Consider the following 21,883-nt stretch of genomic DNA (forward strand, 5'->3'; position numbering starts at 1 on the left):
CAGGGTCTTTGAAATTTTTTAGATCAATTTCTGTTTGATTATCTTTGATAATATTTTGAAAACGCCCACACTCCACTTCTAGATTTCCAGGTACTTTCCCGTGGTACTATTTTTCTAAAATAGCCATGTCTCGCTGAACAGCCGTCATATTTAAGGCCCGTAGGCCAAACGATCCCACAGGATAATATTTGTCGATATTGGTATTGACAAGGTGGGGAATAACTTGGCTAAAAAAAGACTGACAGGTTTCTCTGTGCATTTCTTTTTTTGATACAAGACTTTGTTTCAACTTTTCTAAGTCTCTGTTAATTGTTTTGACCTTTTGCGACGCGTCTAACAATTGCTTTTTCTCAATATCACGTTTATCTATGTCACCACATATGTGTTGTCCTTCACATACTCCGTAATCACAATTTCTCTTGGTGTGTCCAAGGCGCAAATTGCACTGCCCACATTGATTCTTTGTTTTATCGGGCTTTAAACCAGGATATGAGTATTTTAGTTCTAATTGAGCAAGATGTTCGTGTGCACTCTCTAATTCTACCTTTTTAATATTGACAGAATCTTCCAGCTCATCAATTAGAATCTGCATGGGGGTCTTTTTATATATAGGGGGCATGGACTGCTTACTGTCGCTGATTTATTTGCAATGTTTCTAACCAATTCTTTCTATGTCTCCTCTTTTTTTAGTTTCGACAGGTGGCTGGTTTTCTACGTACGAGGGCTGTCCAAAAAGTTCGTGGACAATCGCGTTTTTGTCATTTTAAACGGGTTTATATATGCATATTGTATACCAACATATTTGTCATAAAATTCCAAATCAGATTAAAGTAGTTTTGAATGTTTTCATTAAAATTAAACTTAAATTTTACTGTATTAAAGTGTCGCGAAAAGCACGAACGGCCCATTGTCAAAATTGTCCAAATTTCGAGATTGAGTTTTCAGATAAGAATATTAACAGTATTTTTAATACGGGTAAAAACGTCAAAATATTCAACTGTGACGTAGTCAGAATTGTGAACGTCATTTTCATACGTCATTTAAAGCCGTTTTTAATTGAGCAGAGGATATTTCAAGGAGTTTACAGCAAGAACATGTCTTTGAAAACGCCAGAAAAAGCGACGTCGGCGGATCGCATGGAACAGCGCGCCATCATTAAATTCTGCGTAGACTCGGGGAAAACACCTATCGAAACGAAACAAATGATGGAGAACACAAAAAGGCATCGACACATATCAAGATCACTAGTCTACAAGTGGCACAAACGATTTTCGGATGGAGTTTGCGATTTAAAAGACGCTGAAAGAAGTGGAAGGCCTTTGCTTTGTGACGATAAAACGAAATCCCGCATTCATGACATTGTCATGAAGGACAGACGTCTGACGTTAAGAGAAGTCGCGTCAATAAGTGATGTTAGCAAATCTTCGGTTTTTAATATCCTCACTGAAGACTTCTGTATGAGTCGTGTTTGCGCAAGATGGGTGCCCAGACTTTTATCCGATGAGCACAAAAAAAAAGACGAATGCAGACAAGTAAGGCTTTCATACAGAATTTCAAAAGAGGAGGAGAGAAGTGGCTTGACAGAATCATTACTACGGACGAGACTTGGCTGCATCATTTTGATCCAGAAACAAGAACAGAATCCAGCATTTGGAAACACCGGGGTTCACCAGCACCGAAAAAGGCAAAGTTTGCGAAATCCGTGGGTAAACAAATATATATATTCTTTGCTGATCGGCACGGAATGATTTTGGTCCACGCTGTATCCTCCGGTCAGACGGTGAATGCTGCATACTACTCCAAGGTAGAGAACTACCCATTTCATCACATTTAAATTGTAATTACAGATTTAAAAACGTCCATTTCGCTACATTTAGCATATTGTAATTCATAAATTTAGTACCCGGACATTCTAATCTTAATTTTGATTTATTTAATTACTATATATTAATAAACCCACATATTCTAAAGCCACATACAGTGTACCAAACGAAACATTGGTTTTATTTATTACAGGTGTTACGCCGCGACTTAGTTAAGGCAATTAAGAAAAAACGCCCTGCCATGGCTGTGGACCTTGGAAATATCATCCTACACCAAGATAATGCACCTGCACATACGGCAGCTTCCACGTGTCTGGAAATCGAAATCCTAGGATTCAATCTTCTTGAACACCCGCCATACAGTCCGGATCTTGCTCCGATGGATTTTGCAATTTTTCCTTTCATCAAATCACAGCTAAGAGGAGTAAGATTTGAGAATTCTGATGAACTTAAATATGCTACTCGAACCATTGTATCTAAAATCGACAGTAAATGGTATTCGGATGTGTTCGATTTATGGCTAAGAAGGTGTGAGAAGTGTTTGCAGTGCAAAGGTGACAACGTTGAAAAGTAACAGAAACCAACGCGCTACGTACGACGTTATAAAAACGTCGTGTAACCGTCAGACTGGGCCGTGCGGCCTGTACAGGCAATGTTTTTGTAGTGATAACTACATTGTGAGAATGTACATTGTTCTGAATTTTATACACATGCATAATTATTGTCTATATTAAAATATTTTAATACTTTTCTAAATATAGAGTCGTTATTTAGAATGAAATCACATGTGTCCACGAACTTTTTGGACAACCCTCGTATGTCTGTATTTTTAACCTCCTAAAATTGGTCGCAGCGATTGGTCTGACACACCTGAATCCCTCCCCCACGCACATGTCACTGTACATTATAATCCACGTATCCTCGTTGTCAAGGTATTAACCCCAAAGTCAATGTTTCTTAGAATAGGAATCCGGCACTGTATGTCACAAATGAATTCGTGATGTGTGCATGGTACATCGGGTATTTTGAATTGTTGTACCCGTCCAAGACCGTATTCAATTTGTACTTCTTTATCCATGTTCTGCGTTTTGTGTTTTGCCAATAAATTCACGGGTTTCTTTTTAAAATTGGGATAGTTCATGAACAAAAGTCAAAATAGGACAAACCATTAACTAAAAATAGGGGGTTGCTACATGTACATATGTACATGTATATTGTTATTTAAATTTAGGTTTCTTTGTAATTCACGAATACTACATGTACCAGAAGAATCTGAGATTTACTCAGAATTTGGACAACATTGGATATTCATTAATTTTACAGTTGGTGCCAACTGGTTGATATATCATTTTTTTATTTCTTTGGTGAACTTTTTAAATATCACACTATGTGCACAAAAAGGAACATGTATGGAAGAGAGTACCAGCAAGGCATTGGACTATGTACTGACTTTAGATCTTTGCTAATTCAGGATATAATTGACCGTGGATGTGACTGTGCAAGTGGTAAGGTACCCTGGGGAGCATTAAGTGCCACTGCAAAAAAATTTAAAGTTTCGGTGAAAACGGTAAATAAAATCTGGCGACGTTTTGTTGAGCACGGAACATGCACCGAAAAAATGCGAAACAAAAGCGGACCACGTAAACTTACGGAACCAGACCAAAGATTTATTGAATGTTTAAAGCGAGAAACTCCGTCCATGTCATGCAAAGAAATTCAAGAAAAACTAAGAAGATATTCCCCCGTGTCTGGACAGGTATCTCTACCAACTATAAACCGTTGTATAATAAAAAACCTAAAATTCACATACAAAAGAGGTACTCTCGCAGTGAAAGGTTTACAAATGATAACATGATTTATAGTCAAGCTTACATTGACTTTTGCCAAACAAAAAACACACACCAAATTAAATTAATGGACGAAATTGTTTTCTTAAACTTAAAAAAATATTGTCGCAAGAAAAATATTTACCATATTTACACGTAAGTCTAAAATTTGCCATAACACAAGCCTTGAAGGAAATTTTATCGAATGATATCAGGCAGTTTTACCGACAAACAGGATATCTCAATGTATGACAATGCAATTTGAATGTGTAATTCGTGTACATGTACAGTCAGGTATATCGGTATATCAATATTTTTCATAAAAGTTCACTGAAAAAAAATGAAACCTAAGAATTGTTTATTTCTACTTGTTATTATCAATTAATTCATTAACTTCGAAAACTTGCACTTGTTCATGTTTTTGTGAATTGTCTTTAACACACACACACACACACATGAACGCACGCGCGCGTGCGTGTGTGTGTGAAAATGTATTACAGGAGTTTGTGTATTGAACACGTTCAAGTGGGTGTATACAGTCAATCGTTTTTGCTTTCTTCGGGATCGGTGGCATGGGCGTTACCTTTTGAAATGCTATTGTTCAATGACTGGCGTAAAACCTTTCATCCAGAAGAGAAATTTTACCACCTGTTTGAAATCGATTGTACCAGTAAAAAATCTTTTTCAAGCTTATTCGTTTTAAGCATAAATAAACAGTTACTAACGATTAACACATTCATTTGAGGTCTAAAACTGGAATTTTTACGTCAACATTCAAAATGTAAACAAAAGCTTTGATTACATAGCTCTGTATTTCGCTTAGTACTCAACAAATGACAATCAAATTTTGGTTGCTTATTAAAAATGCCTCACTGTTCAAAGCCTTGTAAACATTAAAATCGAAAAAAAAAATTTTGACAAAAATCGTGACCATTCCCCTTTGAAAGGGGGCAAGGTCACGATTTTGGTCAAATTTTTTTTTTCTGATTCATTATTTACAATGCTTTAGGAATGCATTTCTATTAATCAAATGAAATTTGAGAGTCAGTCGTTGAGTTATAAGCAAGGCTCACAATTCTTTGTAGTGTAAACAAGGCTTGTATCCTGTTTTTGTTTACATAGGTTCAATATACCACTAAAATCTTTTTCAAGCTGATTTGTCTATCTCTTATTCATGTAAAGCATAAAGAAACGGTTTCTAACGTTTAACACAATCATTTTAGGTCTAAAACTGGAATTTTTACTTCAGCATTTAAAATGTAAACAAAAGCGTTGTTTACATAGCAAAGAATTGTAAGCTCTGTAACTCGCTTATAACTCAACAATTGACACTCAAATTTTGGTTGCCCATTAAAAATGCCTCACTGAAGCATTGTAAACATCAAAATCGAAAAATAATTTTTACTCAAAATCGTCACCATGCCCCTATGAATACGAATTTAATTTTCTAATGGCGTGGTCAATATGAATGAATGAAAAAAAATTTATGTACAGACTACTTACGCAAATAAGCGGTTTGATTTATACACGTTCCTGGTTCAACTGTAAAATTTGTATAAAAGTTAACGATAATGTATATCCTGTCAATTTATAAACTATATAGATTACACAAACGAAACGAACTTTAAGAGCCAGTGCGCGGGATATCAAGAAAATTTTTGGCGGCATCCCATCATTCTTTTGTGCTCTCGTAGTACAATGCCAAAAATGGCTGACCTTACATTCAAAAGTTGCGGTTTCGTGAGGTTTGTCGACTCGTTTTGCAAAATAACTTTTACAAAACTCGAGAAACCCTGAATTAATAAACACTACCTATCGTATCCAGTGAAATGGAGTGCCCTGTATGCAATATTTTGCCAAAAAATGACTAATCACTTATCAGAAATCAAAATCCTAGCAATATGCACAACTCTGATATATGTACAATTGATCTGCAAAAGAACAAACTTCCTATCTTGAAAACTGTATGAGGAGTTATCCGAACAATAAGGGTGCCCTATATGCAATATATTGCATAAAAAAATGACTAAGTTAAAAAGCTGGTATTTTTTTCATCAATTATCAAATTTCAAAATCCTAGTAATATGCACACCTCTGATATATGTACAATTGATCTGCAAAAGACCAACTTCCTATCTTGAAAACTGTAGGAGGAGTTATCCGTACAATAAGGGTACCGCCATTTTCACCATTTTAATAACCGGATTTTTTCCGTTGGAAACTCCCATTAAAAAATTAAACAGTTAAAATATCTATGTAAAAGTTGAATATCGTCAAACCTTTAGATGGCAATGGGTAATTAATTACACGCCTCAAAAGTAAAATAATTATGAAACAGGTAAATAAAAATTAAAACTCCAATAACAACAAGGATATAAAGATAAATAATTCTGAAAAGCAATTCATTGTTTACAGATTTTCATTAACAAATTCTCTCCAAGCTTAAACACGTTTTTAGCTATGTGGGGTGTTGTTCCTGCTGCACTCGACCAACGGTGACACGGTAATACATATTACTGGTATATATTAGAGTATTGAATCATGATTTTTTTAAGTATACAGTCTCATAACTGCAGCGGTGTGTGCATACAAATTGAGTAACGCGTGTTAGCGCGTTATGAAAATTTGTATGCAAACATCGCTGCAGTTATGTACGAAAGCCGAGAAGGATCATTCGAGATTCGAGATTCGAAATACGAGATTCGAAATACGAGATTCGAGATTCGAAATTCGAGATTCAATATCTAAATTAACCAATCAAATCAAGGATCTGAAAATATGTATCCTAGCGACATCAAACTGTTCTAAATAAAAATCATACCGTACATGCTCTTATATACAAATAAATGCTATGTTCACTTCTCCCTACCTAACTAAATAATTATTTGTATTTACTTTTACACAGAATATCTAAGTAGACTAGTAATAATGCAGTGTGCTTCGCGGATCTAAGTGATTTTGTTTGCCCTGGTGCATTTCCACCTGATGCGTTTGAACCCTAAGGTATTTCACCACCAGTAATAGTTTAAAACCCGGGTTTATTCACCCCTTTTGTGTAAAAATGCGGTTATGGTAGAGAACTTCATAAGCGTAGCTAATTTTTTCTGTAGGGGGTCCTAGGCCAATTTTAAAAAATTTTACTATGTAAATTTAATAAGCTCCAATTTTCCCGAGGAGGGGGTCCAGATCCCCTGATCCCCTCCTTTCTAGATCCCCGCATGAAGATTAGTAAATGTATCTAAATAATCTAAATATAAATAATCTGTCCTGTTTCACTAATAAATATAAGCATTACTTATCGTTTTTATGTATGCATACAGTGATACACTAGTACTATGATTATAAACAAATCATTGAGATATTATCACATCATACGGAATTATTAATAAATACAATTTTTTTTCCCTTTTCCTCAGTAAACAACTTATTATGAGTCTTACTTTTGGAATTGTTTTCAATATAGAAGGATACCTTCTCTCTACAATTAAAGGTAGGGATGATAGGGTGCCAATTTGTTCACATTGCCGATTTCTTGTGCAGAGAACAGTAAAACCTTTTATTTGATTGTGCATGAATATTTCAAAATTAATTGTTGTACATATAATTTGTTATAATTCATTCATTGATATATCAACAAGAAAGAATAAAAGCATATGTTTCACAGCCAAGTTAATTTTCTCTGTAGTTTCCTACCCCCCTACCCCCCACCGCACCAAAATTGACAATAATTACATATAAGTCATACAAATGTTTACTTTTTTTGTAAGTTAATCTCTAATGATGTAAATAAGCACTGCAAACAAAGATGTGTGTATTTAATATACTACTACATTACACTTAGCCAGATAAAATGTAATCAGGATGAAGCTACAAGGGGTGAGTGGTGCAAATTTACCAATTTGTCGCCATACACACAGAACACCAAATAAAGAAACTGTGAGTGGTGTGTGGAATGCATAAAAGATGGCGGCAAATTATCTCAAACAATCAGTGCAAAAACCCACAAATAGGCTGTTATTTGTTACATATCCTGCAAAAACATTGATAAAAAATGTTATCGTCCCATAACATAGCCGATTAGGTTAATGTGTACATATGGTCAACGTACATGTACATGTATTTCTAATATACAAGAAGGCGGACGTATCAGGCGGGGATCCAGAAAATTAAATTACAAAAATGATCGGTTGAATTACATTAAATGCTTTGAAAATTGTTTTAAACTATCGCACGGGTCAAAATGCGTGATAGAAGCTATGTACAGTGTAATTGGAAACTTTCATTTTATATCAATATGTAGTATTACCTATTATAACAAATGGGAGTATAGCACAACTGCCACAAGCAATACATGTCCTTTACCGGCACCACCTCCCTCCCCATAAAAAAATGAAACAATTGTCGTTTTATTTGCTAAAATGTGTGTGGTTCAAGATTTTTCTAAAGGACATACCTGATTAGAATTGAAAAAGAGTCGTACGTTTAAAACTAATTTTGTCAAAATTTTTAGATTCATTTGGTTATATTTTGGTCCATTTTGGTAAATATATGCACCAGCGCAGCTCTAATTTATATATAATCAGGCCATAAATTCAAAATATTTTCAAAAATTAATAGCTTTAAATCCAGTGGATGAAAGAAAAGGAATGCAAGTCGAACTCGATGAGTGCTAATACCTGTGTTGAATGAATGGTACCGTAGGATATGCGCAAAAAAGTCCCGTCTACTCTTTCCTACCCTATAATTATTGGAATATTAAATCCGATTATAAGAGTCAAATTAAAAATCAAGTACGGATATGTACCTGTTTATCAAAAGTAAAACTACTCATAATTTATCTACAGTGCATCATTATGGAGCTACACAGAAAGTTTTATATTAATTTGCCGAGCCAAATAAAAAAAACCTGGAAAACGAAGAGAAAACAAAGAGGGGACAGAATAACTGACAAATTAATTAGGACTATATAGCCCCCCCCCCCCCTCTTGAAATGTATATACTGAAAACAGATTATTGGCGTACAACATCCGCACACAATTTAAAGAAAATTTCATGTTTTTTTATCATTTTCGCTAGCTAATGTAAAACATCACAAATACCCCAAACCCCCTCACGGAAAAGGAAATGCTAGGTGATGAGAGAGAGAGAGAGAGAGAGAGAGAGAGAGAGAGAGAGAGAGAGAGAGAGAGAGAGAGAGAGAGTCGATGTAAATCACAGGTGCGCTTACACCGTTAAAATTAAAGCTTGATAGTTGGTCTGCCCTACCCTAGCTACCTCCTCTCTTTTCTCGTTTTAGAGGCTTAATTATTGTCTATATATGCTTGTAACAAATCAAATCAATTTCAAATTCAAAATCAAAATGAATTTGACACTACAAAACTCTCTCTGTGTCTGTCTGTCTGTCTGTCTGTCTCTCTCTCTCTTTTGAGAAGTGGACAGGCATAGCCTACATGGATGTAGGCATAGCCTACATCCATGGATGTAGGCTATGCCTGTCCACTTCTCAAAAGAGAATCTCTTTCTCTCTCTCCCCCCCCCCCTCTCTCTCTCTCTCTCTCTCTCTCTCTCTCTCTCTCTCTCATATCGACAATGGTATTGCTATATCCTACAATACACTATTCGTATCTGGATTTTTGTCTTTGAGGTTGTAAATCATTATATCTTCTATGGTTTAAAACGTTATCATAACCTATATTTTGACATGTCGATTATTTCATTGAGTTCCGTTTCATAGCTAAAACATTTAGATTAAACAGATCTTTCTTCGCGAGCCGATTTTTACACAGTTGGGGCGAATACACTTCGGGTTAAAATTGTTCGGGGGGAAATACATACAGGGCAAACAAAACCACTTAGATTCGCAAAGCCAACAGTGTTATTTCTAATTTAATTGTTTATACTGTGTGGGGTTAATTCATCAATGTTAATTTAACCATTTTATAACCACTATATAAGAGCTATTAAGACATTTATTTGTAGGAAAGAGCATGTACGAATGATCTTTATTTAGAACAGTTTGGTGTTGCTAGGATACAGGTTTCAGATCCATGATTTGATTGGTTAATTTAGATATTGAATCTCGAATTTCGAATCTCGAATCTCGTATTTCGAATCTCGTATTTCGAATCTCGAATCTCGAATGATCCTTCTCGGCTTTCGTAGTTATGAGACTGTATACTTCAAAAAATCATGATTTAATGCTTATATTTACATTATTTCAACTTTATTCCTTGTCTGCAAATGTGATTTATACCTTAAAATTCCTATCTTATCCTAAGGGTAAGTTCATATTAATAGAAGAGCCACAGTAACAGCCGCAAGCGTGAACTTTGATTTTCGCTTGTGACGTTGCAGTTCAACGTTTGTGACGTCATAATGAAACTCGTCATTTTAACCTTTGAGTACCCTGTGTGCATTACAGTGTTATAACTGCCGTAGCTTTCAACACACTATATTTACATTCTACTGTGTTTTTCCATTAAATTCCGTGATGTTTAAATGCCTCTAAATGCAACAAGTAGTCAAAGGTCAAATTGACAAGTTTTATTATGACGTCACAAACGTTGAACGCTGTAAACTGCAACGTCACAAGCGAAAATCAAAGTTCACGCTTGTGGCTGTTACTGTGGCTCTTCCATTAATGTTAACTTACCCTTAGGATAAGATCGGAATTTTAAGGTATAATTCACATTTGCAGACAAGGCAAGAAGTTAAAAAATGTAAATATAAGCATTAAATCATGATTTTTTGAAGTATACACTCTCATAACTGCCGCGGTGTGTGCATACAAATTTTCATAACGCGCTAACGCGCGTTACTCAATTTGTATGCACACACCGCGGCAGTTATGAGAGTGTATACTTCAAAAAATCATGATTCAATGCTATATTACAAGCAAAAATATGTGGAATGTAAATATTATAAATTATTGTGTTTATGTAGAGTCTAATTAAGATAATAATAATTTGACACTTTTGTTATTAGATACATTACTATTTCTACTGCAAAATCCAAATATTATCAAAATTGACCACTTTAGGCGTTTTCATTACTCTATGTTTACATAATCACTGACACTTTAACTTATCATTCATTTTTAAAGGTTCTTGTTTGACTTAAATACCACATAGAATTTTTTAACACACATTTTGCAATGAGAAGCGATTTCAAAGATATTTATTTTGTAGCTCGTTGAGATATTTTAATAAAGTGCAATCTGAATACATATAAAATAATAATATGAATAATATAAATTCATTAGTATGTAAACTCGATTTTTCTCTGGACGTGAGCATTAAACGAATCAAATAAATGTCATGGAGTCATCTAGTATAGAAAATCAATCAAGGCATCAATTAACCTGTTTGAGAATTTATAAAAATCTTAACGTCATTATACTGAATTTAAATATGTTAACCATACGTTGAATAAATCGGGGGTAAAGAAATGAGAATGTAAGTCAGGACCTATTGCAAATGACAACTGAATTGATCTGTAGGGGATTTCCCAGAAAAAAAAATCACTTTTGAAAATCAAATTAAAAAAAAAAAATTTCTATAGTACATATTTCGAATTTGCATTTTGAACCTATATATCGTCAGATGTGCTTGAGGACAGGATCGACCCCCCCCCCTTCCCCAATATATAGACCCCCGGGACTTTATTTTTTCAAATGTGGGCGTACTTTTTTTTTAATTAACAGCATTTGTAATCATCTTTTCTTTTTCATACAAAATATTATGCATTTTGTATATTTAACTTCGATCTTCTTCCTTAAATGCATAGCGATGGTAAATGTATATTATTCTGATTACTTTCTGAAAACACCAAAGACGTTTTCTCCTACTTTCAATTTGAAATTTTGTTTTTTAGGTTTCATCTCAAACCGTAGCCTGACATACTCATACCCGGGTCATTCCGTACCCAGAATTCAAATTGATCATCAAAATTAAAAAAAAACTAAGTTACCACCAATAACTAATTCAATAAAAACAAAAGCTAATCAAAACTTAATTTGTAGACATCATAATCTTTGACAGACACATTGTAAAATATTTCCCCATTCTAACCTCCCCCCCCCACCCCCACCCAGTCCCAAAAGAAATATATGTGTAAATCATTCGAATATGCATTATAAATACTTAAAATTTATGCATAATAGGAAGTACTGATCTGCATTCACAATCATAGATATGATGCATTGGACACTAAATGTAAGACATTTGTCAGACAAACTCAGATTAAATTATATACCCTGGTATGTACAATATAAATGAAGGACATAATTTGCGATTTATGATGTGAATTAGCCAGCCTGGGTTATCTCAATTCTCTAGTTTAAACATTAGAATAATATACATGTATATTGATAGAATCAAAATAACAACAACAACAACAAAAATGCAGCTAAATTCTGTCCTAAGATTTGTTGCTTAGTTATTAGTTATTCATTAATACCCCTACCTTCGCTAGCCAATGGTGTGTGATCTGCAAGAGCGGCGCGGATCAGAAACCCTTGGCTTACGAAGATGAAATATTTCAGGGTTTAAACTATTGATTTACATACCAGAATGAAAATGTGTTTACAGGTTTTTGTATTTGAATTCCCCCCCCCCCCCCCCTCTCTCTCTCTCTCTTGTTCGGCTAAAAAAGCGGCTGTTAAATAAAAATCTATGGATATTTGTATAGCAAATTATATAAAATAAGATCTGTATGATAGCATTTGAAAATTGTGTGAGGTGTTCCAAGAAACTTCCGAATGAAAAAAAGATAAATCTCCATAAGAAATCTATTTTTCGTTCCTGTGAAAATCTCTGAGTAAAACAAAGGGATGACGTTTTAATGAAGGATTTCAATTGTATTTCTTTTAGCTATATATGTTTCTATAAAAATCGTCAAAATGTGATGGAAACAGTAGCTTGGGACAGACTATAGTCTATGGCATATTAGGGCTTGAACAAATTTAACAAGCAATAAGATTGGAGTCCAAACAAAACAATATATGAAATGCCAGGCCAGAGATGATGAAAGGGCATCTACTGATCTTGCCTCATTTATATTGGCTTCGCCCTCCAAACGGTTACACCGTAAAACATATTAATGAAAAGAGTTCAGCTGAATATACGATGAATGATAAAGAACGCCTCATAAAATCCTTCTACATCTACAAAAATCATTCTTCCTGTTATTTTTGTTCAAAAACTAAGGCGACGTGCATTATTTGTAGCAAAGGGTCAAAGGGTTTGTAACCTTTTAAATCGGGTCACGCGATACTTACAATAGTTCCTAATATGTCCCTTGTTCTAAATAAACGTATATAAAGAACATGTATCGTACATGTATCATAAAAAGTAAGTGAAAATAAAATTTAAAGATAATCAAGTTAAAAAACGACCATAACTCATACTGGTCGTAGACATAACTCATACTGCTCGGAAAAACGATTGTGAAACTTTCTTTTCAATCACTATACATTATGAGAACTAGAACCTAAGAGTGTATGGCCTTAAATCAAGAAGTGGAACGGAAATCGATGTTTTTTGTAAAGACAGAAACCAATACCGGTCCTATAGGTCAATATAATTATTTTTCGCAATAGATCCTTTTATCTTAAGCTTACTTCTATAAAGAATAAAATAACAAATTCGACATAAATTCAACTATTTACACTAGAGTCGTTGACATGGTAACAACTCTAATTGGCCGATTTATGTATCGGTTAAGGAGCATTTCGTACATATTTCAGCTACGTATATGTAAAAAAAAAATAATTGTGATATACAACACAGTTACAATTGTCTTACACAAGCATTTTTAAATCTATAACTTGTGCCATATCTTTTAGTTATATCAGACCCGTTTAATTTCAAAAAGTTTCACAACAATTAACAAGAACCCCCCCCCCCCCTTTACAGTTTTCACTTACGACTAGAACAGGCACCACAGATATCCGAAAAGGATTGGACCTCAGAATTAAAACGTCTTATATCAGCAAACGAGGTACGATACCATTTCAATTGGATGTCATAGCACAAACATAAGTCTTCCTTGATGCAATTGCCAAAAAATTCATAACTTTCACAATCTGATGAATCTACAAAAATGATTGGTTAATTTTAATTAAATATAAAACAAATCCTTTTTTAAAAGTTGAATTTGGAAAAAATATATGTATTAAAGCTTTATCTTACCCGGTCCCCAAGCAGCACTAATTACATCAAATTTTGTAACAGACAACAGTATACTTATGATCCGCAAATTGCTTCCCATTTTCGTCTTGAGTCGGCTAACACTATTTCACAAATATTTTACGAAGCAATGTGATATGGTATTGATTTATTCCACAACGGATGAATGAACAATGCAAATGCAATAAAGATGCATGCTTAAACAATAGAGTAACGTAAGCCAAGTGTAAAGAACAACATACTATATTGTCAATATATCGCATGACACGTTTATTTAGTTTTGTCTAGCAAAAAGTGTTTATATTTATAAACGTTTTTTCTCTCAATTCTGTGCGTTTATTTCTTTAAAAAAAAGCATAATGCATAATCGAATGCTTGATTAATTAATTATAAATTTTAGAATTACAAGTTTTTTTCATAATGTTAAAATTTTTGGATTTACTTTTCCCTTCAGAGAACATAATTCAATGACCAATTTTTATACAATGAATACTTTCCTAAAAATAAACATGCTTTACATATAACATAATATTTACATTCGGTGTATATTTCCCCTTATGTTTGAATTGGAAATCTACAACGTTCAATTTCTTGTGAATACTCAGGAACAGAAGAATAATTTATGAAATATCGATTGCTCAATTTAAATTTCCCGCCGCTATAAGAGCTGCCATTAAACTGTAATATAATTTATTACGTCACGGATGGACACACATACGGACGCACAAGGTGATTCCTATATAACCCTTCCCTCAAAACGTATATGCGACAAAAAGTGCTGTATCCGACCAGCGATAATAATACTTGATGTACCAATGGGCAGTTTCACTTACAGCAAAGAAACTAATACAGTATTTGGCATGACTTGCAGTGCGCACACCACCGTTTAAAAAGCTTCCAATGAAAAAACGTGTCTAATGTTTATCATAAACACATCTACTCTTTCTGAGTAAAATAATCTCAAAGTTGGTATTTCTCAATATTTTTTTTAAATTATGTAGATAAATAAACTTTTCTTAACTTGTATGGTAATTTTTTTAATGTAAAAACATGATTGCAGAACATACAGTCATATAAAAAAAAAATACAAACTTTAAATATGTGTTTTCTAAAGTTTCTTAAAATCAGTTTCATTATCTACATGCAAGTACTCGTAATTTTATACACGTCAGAAAACTGTATGAAATTCAAAAGGAACCTGACAAGGATATACGATATGCAACGTATCATTTTTAGGACTGTCAATATTTACACATTTTTCAGAAAAAGTCGATTTTCGGGGTTTTATTTCAGTTCGTTCCTTTTAAGGACATAACCAATAAAAAACAAACAAAAATCTTCAAATAATGTACACGTATTTCAACCCCCCTCCCCCAAGAAATAGTATTCCACATTACAACCAAGAAGGGATATAAACTAATAGACAACTTGTTCTATTGTTTGGTAAAATGACAAAAATAGAGTTAATTTGAACTAAACATTTACATACTAGATTCACAAATAAAAAAATAAATGACTGCTGCAATTATATAAGTATGTCATTCTGCGCTCCGAAAAAAATGGAAGGCAAACGCGCTCTGGGAGTAAAACCTACACACAAAGAGCAATTCGGAGAAAAGGAAAATAAATTTAAGTGTAATGTGTAAATGAGTCCAGTCGATTCTTTGCTTGTCAATCCAAATTAAAAGGCATACAATTTTTCTCAATCACCAATTAGATTTATATTTAATATCAAATGTCCCTACTTTGGGTAAATCAAGAGTGTATCAAGAATAACAAATGATTGGCAATGAAGAAGGAAAACTTAACTTCTGCTAATATAATAGATAGACAAGTTCCAAGGACAGGTCGGCTCTATTCGGGCCCCTAACCATGGCACCTGCTATCTTCCCTGACAAACTGTCAGTAATGTGTTTTACAATCAACCGTAATATACAATACCACACAATAGAACAGCTTCGGCTCTATTCGGGCCACTGATCTAATTGTGTGGCTCCAGAAGTTTAATAAAGTGTTTCTGTTACCTTCTCCTACCACTGCTCAAACAGGAATGACACCGACTTTCAGCTTCTCTCACTTATATACACATGGGAGAGTCCACTGGAAAGGGGTGTCGGGTTATTCCATTATAAACATTGATTTATAATAGGACAAAATTCTTTACATAAGGATAGATTGTAAGAAGATTACAGTAGGAGACAGTGTTCCTTTCTACAATTCTAAAGGAAAGACCCCAGAGTTATCGCTAAAAAGGGAAATATAGATGTAGATATTCTAAAAAGCATACATTCTCGAACACATGGAGGCCACCTTGGAATCGACAAGACATTAGTTTATCTTACTAGATGGATATTTTAAATTAAACAGACACGTAGCAACGTTTATGAAATTGGGGGGGGGGGGGGCAAACTGATCAAAAAAAGTTTGACAAGCAAAAAAAAAGGAAAAGTACAAAGACAGACTTGTTCCGAAAATCTATAACTTACAATTTCACTGTTTATTTCCTCTTTCACATTTTTAATATAGTCCCAAAAGGGGGAAGGGGGAGGGGGGGGGGGGGCTCTTAAACTCTGCTGCGCCGAAACGTGGGGGAAGGGGGCAGCAATTTGGAGAAAATATGAATAGGCTGCAGTGGTATGGATGGGATGTTTCGTTTACCCTCACTTCAAGCCGTTAAAAGATATATAGAAAAATTCCAGCACTTTCGATTTACAGCCGATTAGCCAGGTGTAGTGTTTGTCAAACATATTGCGCTCGATTCTCAAGTACGGATCAACCTTTTTTAAAGGGAGGGTAAACATGGATGACGTTCTTCACAGATTTCCATAGGTTATCGCTCCAGATGGAATCTCAGCCGTCAGAAAACGCTATCTGTTTATGTTTCTACAATACCATATTTCCATGAATAAACTCAGAAACAATACACATACGTGTACATTTTCATTGGCAATTTGCTTTATATACATTTATATGATTTCTTATGAGAGAAATTATAAAATTACAATTATACATATCAACTTAGTACTTACTTTTGTCTTTGTGATGGCAAAAAAATATTTGATTCCATGCAAAAAAAATCACATTGTATTTCTTAGGAGAGTGAAGATAGAATGTTATATCGTTAAAATAATAAATGTCCTACGGACCTGGTTTTACGATAGTAAGAATGCGTTCCGTGTGCGTTGGTGAAAAACATGTATGGATTAAAATTTTAGATGAAAGGTATTTACAGTCTCAAAAAGGTTTATTATGATTAATTTGACTTTTATTGTCATTGCAGCTTCAATTTTCTGTTACATTACGGGTATATGGGATGCATTCTAACTGTGGTGAGGGCTTTTCCGAGACACAGTTAGATTATTCTAACTAAGGAAAGCGTAGTGAAATTAATAGCATCATTGTCGGTTTATAGCTTTGTTATGTAGATGTCAAAAATACGGTGTCGATGTATCTACTAAGTATTTCGTAAATGTCCGATATGCAATGTCAACCCGTGCACGCACGGGTCAAAGTCTAGTATACTATAAATATCTAGACTGTATTCTCGCCCCAGCATGCAATAAACCAGCTTCCACGCAGGTTACGTCAAATTTACAGTCCCTATCTCCAAGATGTTCACATTACACTTTTTCGCTTGTTTGAGCTAATAGACCTTTACGCAATCGGTCGTCAGCGTAAACAGGAAATTCTGGTAGATCATTTTCAGATTCAATGGTTAGCCAGTTTTAATGCCACTTGAGTCACACAGGAGACCTATTGCAATTTGTATTCATTAGTCGTCGTGCGTCGTCAGTCGTACGTTAATTATTTTACATTTCAAACTAATTGTTAACATTTTTGGTGTTAAGCATCTCAATCCTAAGCGGAATCTGGATTGTAAAATTCATGGCTTTACCATCCCCGGGCCCTCCTAGGCGGGGGCAATATGAAAAAAGGCCAAATTTTCTCTCTACTTCGACACATTTGTTGGGAGAAAAAAACTAAATGCATAGTTATGATGCCGATTAATAAATCTACCAAAACTCCGAAGTTCATGGCTCCTGGGTCAACTGTTGAAAACCAAGGGTGGGGCCAATATAGCCATATAATAAAAATCTTTTCTTCTACTCCTATATATACATGTACATGTACTAGATGATATCCCGCGCAAGCGCGGAAATTAACACTTTACACATTAAAATTAAATAATGTTTTTTATGTAAAATCATATTTTTTTGTTCATTTCTGCATTTTATACTGTATCTAATTTTTTTAAATTATTGCTTTTTAACAAATTTTTTAAAATTGAAATAAAAAAAACCCCAGCTAGCTGCATGGCTGGGCATTTAGAGGAGCAGCAAGGATGAAAACTCTTCACTCAAAAGGATGATTTGTACATGTACGTAGCTTTAAATTAATTATTGTTGCTGCAGCTGTCTGGAAAAAATAGCAAAGTTTTTATTTTGTTTCAAGTATTATGAGCGTTTAATTTTGTTCTTTAAGTCAAGTTTCACTATAATTTTTATCACTCTTCCAAATAAGAATTTCAGACTGTTTTGAACAAAAAAAGTTCAACCCCTATCTGAACTTTCCAATTTATGCATACATAACATTAATTAACATAGACGTAGAACACAATCTGTTCCTTTTTAACAAATTAATGAAAAAGTTTAACCACCAATCCATCGTGTTAAAAATGTATGAAACTCAAAAATGCTTGTGCATGCATATTTATTTGCATATGTTTAACAAAAATTGTCAGATATAAGGTATCTGCCCAATGGTTAACTCGACCTACACTTTCCACCATGAAGTTAATTAGGCGAATCGCGTTCCGGGACACCCCATTCTGAAATGTTTGTCTAATTTTCAGTACGAAGACCACGTTAAACCAAAACTAATTCAGTGTAAACGTGTACTACAATACCTGTAGAACATAATTTTAATCGGATGCCTTTATTTAGAGTGGTTCAAATAGTCAAATATCCAATTTTTTATCGTATACTAACTACTTTCCTATATATCCCTAACAAAACCTGACTATTTTAATGACGTCGTGCTAGATGAAGACTCTTAGAGCATGGTGATTGTGTAATTTGCGTTTCTTTGAATATATTTAAACTATTGAAAATGTTTGTTATTTGCAAAAGGCTATTATATTTGAGGTCATATCGTTTATTAAGTGCGTTATTAATACTTCTTTCATGTGATCATTATAAATGCACTCCTAAAGCATTATGAATAGTAAAAACAGAAAAATAGAATTTGACCAAAATCGTGACCATGCCCCTTTAAAACTCCTAGAAGATTTCGATGGTTTTTGTTTCGTTCTACGAGTCTGGAAGGAACTAGGACTTCGCGACCTGATGTGACAAAGGTTGTTTCTAAAGAAACAACACGTACAGGTCCTGCACCTTCTCCTGCGACCAGTGGGATCTTATCTCCTTTAATTAGGAAGCTAGGTTCATCGTGATCCCAACGTTATCTGAATATTGTGATAAAATCTTCTATGAGGGTATTGTTGACACCTCCCACGATGACTGGATGCTCGTAAACTACTAGTATTTCTCCAAAGGTTAACACCAGCACAGCCTACTTTTCCACTATGACTGGATGCTCTTAAACTATTTCTCCAAAGGTTAACACCATAACAGCTTCACAGTCTACTTTTCTTCCATCAGCGACAACATTCATCGTGGTAACAGGCTTTAGCTGGGGTTTATCTAAGATACTTTTGTAGGTTTCTCTAGATACGAATGTTCGCTTTGCTCCTGTCACTATCTATCTTCCATTCAAAACGTGTCCCCTCAAGCATTCCTCATACCTTCGTAATATGCACTACTTTGATTATGGTGTGTCCTAAACTCTGTTGAATATGAGTGTGAGCTTTATTGCTTAACATTTTTACACCGACCTCCCTTTTGAAGTTTTTTCTTTTTCCGTCTCCTCTTTCTGTTATGGTCTTCAATACTTTTCACTGTTTTAGGCCAATTCGTGTTGACTGATTGTTGACCTTTGGCATCAGTCATATCTAGTTAAAATCTTTCTTTTCAGTTCTCTTTTCAACACACTTAATTTGGTCTCGGGAACTGGGCTTAGGTTGAAACTTTCCTCTTTAGTTATGGTACTTTGGGCTGTAAGTGCGTCCCCTTCTCCCTGATCCGGCGTGTTGAAAGATACTTGGGGTTCTCCAGTTTGTATTGATACTGGTGTACCCGTCACCCGCGCTTGGAGGTTTGGCACTATCCGCAGATGCTCTTTTACTTCTCTTTTTCCCCATCATCAGCCTCATACACAGGTCTGTAACCTGGTTTCTTCTCTTTAGACAGTTTCTTTTCTCATATCCTTAAACACTCTTCTTTTATAGCGTTAAGATTTGTTTTATTGAAGTGTCTTGATTCTAATCCGTTTTATTGCAAGTCGGAAGTCCTCAGATTGTCCATATTTATCTAAGAAGGACTTTATAGCATTTCCCTGTATTATATCTGGGTGTCCGTGATAGGCCCTTCGGTATACATCTTCGATAGCCTGTCCAAAATCTCGCAAGGACTCACCAGGCAGTCTCCTCCAAAGTTTGGCATCTGCAAGGTATCTCTCTTTCATGGCAGAATGTCCAACCCTTTGATTTAGTTTTACCTTCATTTTCTCATGATCTTTCTGTACAGCAATCGACATTCTGTATGCGTAACTCTCCGCTTGCCCTTAAAAAGTACTGAGCAACACTCTGGGGGCTCTCTCTGATTTCCCAAGTCAAGTTCTCATATGCTTCTAGATTGCCCAGAGAGTTTGGGTATCTGTAGGGGCATTAGATGCACTTCCACTATTGAAGAGTGTATCAGTAGTAATAGAAGAATTATCCCCCTTTGTTGTTTGTATTTAGCAGACTTGGTCTTCCATATTCCAGACAACTCGGAGTATGATAACAAGAAACATTGCACTTGCTACAGCTACCAGAAAAGTTTTCTTTTTCTTGGGATTTCTGTACAATCTTATTCACTTGGAAGTAGATCCAGGTCTTGATTATTAGAGAGCATCCTATCAAGGCAGAGATTTATACCCAAATAAGGAGGGTTCTCTTTAGACTTGGCTTTGTAATGTACATGTGTTGAACAGAATGCCCGAGCTCCTGAAAATTAGGACTTTCTGGCGTTACTTGACTTGTAGGCTGCCAACTTGTTCTACACTCAGTCTCAGTATTACGCTCTATCACAGAGTCATTTAAAGAATATGGACAGTCAAAATACTGTCCTACCTTCTTAGGTGTTATTCTCCTCATGACGGGTGTCTCCATTCTGTTTCAAACTCTGTCGTCTTGTTCTTTATAACACGAAGAATAATTTCTTGGAATCCCATCGCTGCCACCAACTGCGACGTTTTTCTTTTCAGGCTGCCAGAGTCAATGCTAAGAGATCTCCTTGCTTCAGCATCAAAAACTTTTGTTGGTTCTGTGGTGTATTTTGAGAACCAGTAGATCTTAAAAAATCTATTAAAGACGAACATAAGTTTCTTTTGAATTTGTATTAAAACAACAAGTTGTAAATGTACATCAAATGGCAATCTGTTCTCTCTCTCTCTCTCTCTCTCTCTCTCTCTCTCTCTGTTCTTTTTATCATTCTATCTCTCCCCTGATAAACTTTGCCCTGAGACCTAACGATGTCAGGGCATAAGGGCATCAGACTCCGGTACCAAGGCGTGCTACACCATTAGGGCAGCAGGCTCCAGTGTTCGGGCCTGCTGAGCGATTAGGGCACTTGTTAGGACAGCAGGATCCAGTATTAGGGCCTGCTACACCATTAGGGCAGCAGGCTCCAGTAAATTAGGGCCGATACTCGACTACGCCAAAGTGGTTGGGTACGCCTAATTCCGATGGTGTTTGAAAGTCAACGTTTATTACGTTATTAATAAAGTCGTTGCTTGCTGTTCAATAAACAACCAAAAGGTGGAAGTGTCTCTACCATGGTTACGATTTTAAAAAAAAGCACTGTATAAAAATAACTATTACATTTAAAAATGCATGATGTCCAGTATCATCAATGATCAAATCTTAGCAATATGGGCCCTGGGTGTT

The sequence above is a fragment of the Magallana gigas genome, chromosome 3 (genome assembly GCF_963853765.1).
Source record: "Magallana gigas chromosome 3, xbMagGiga1.1, whole genome shotgun sequence".
NCBI classification, from domain to species: Eukaryota; Metazoa; Mollusca; class Bivalvia; order Ostreida; family Ostreidae; genus Magallana; species Magallana gigas.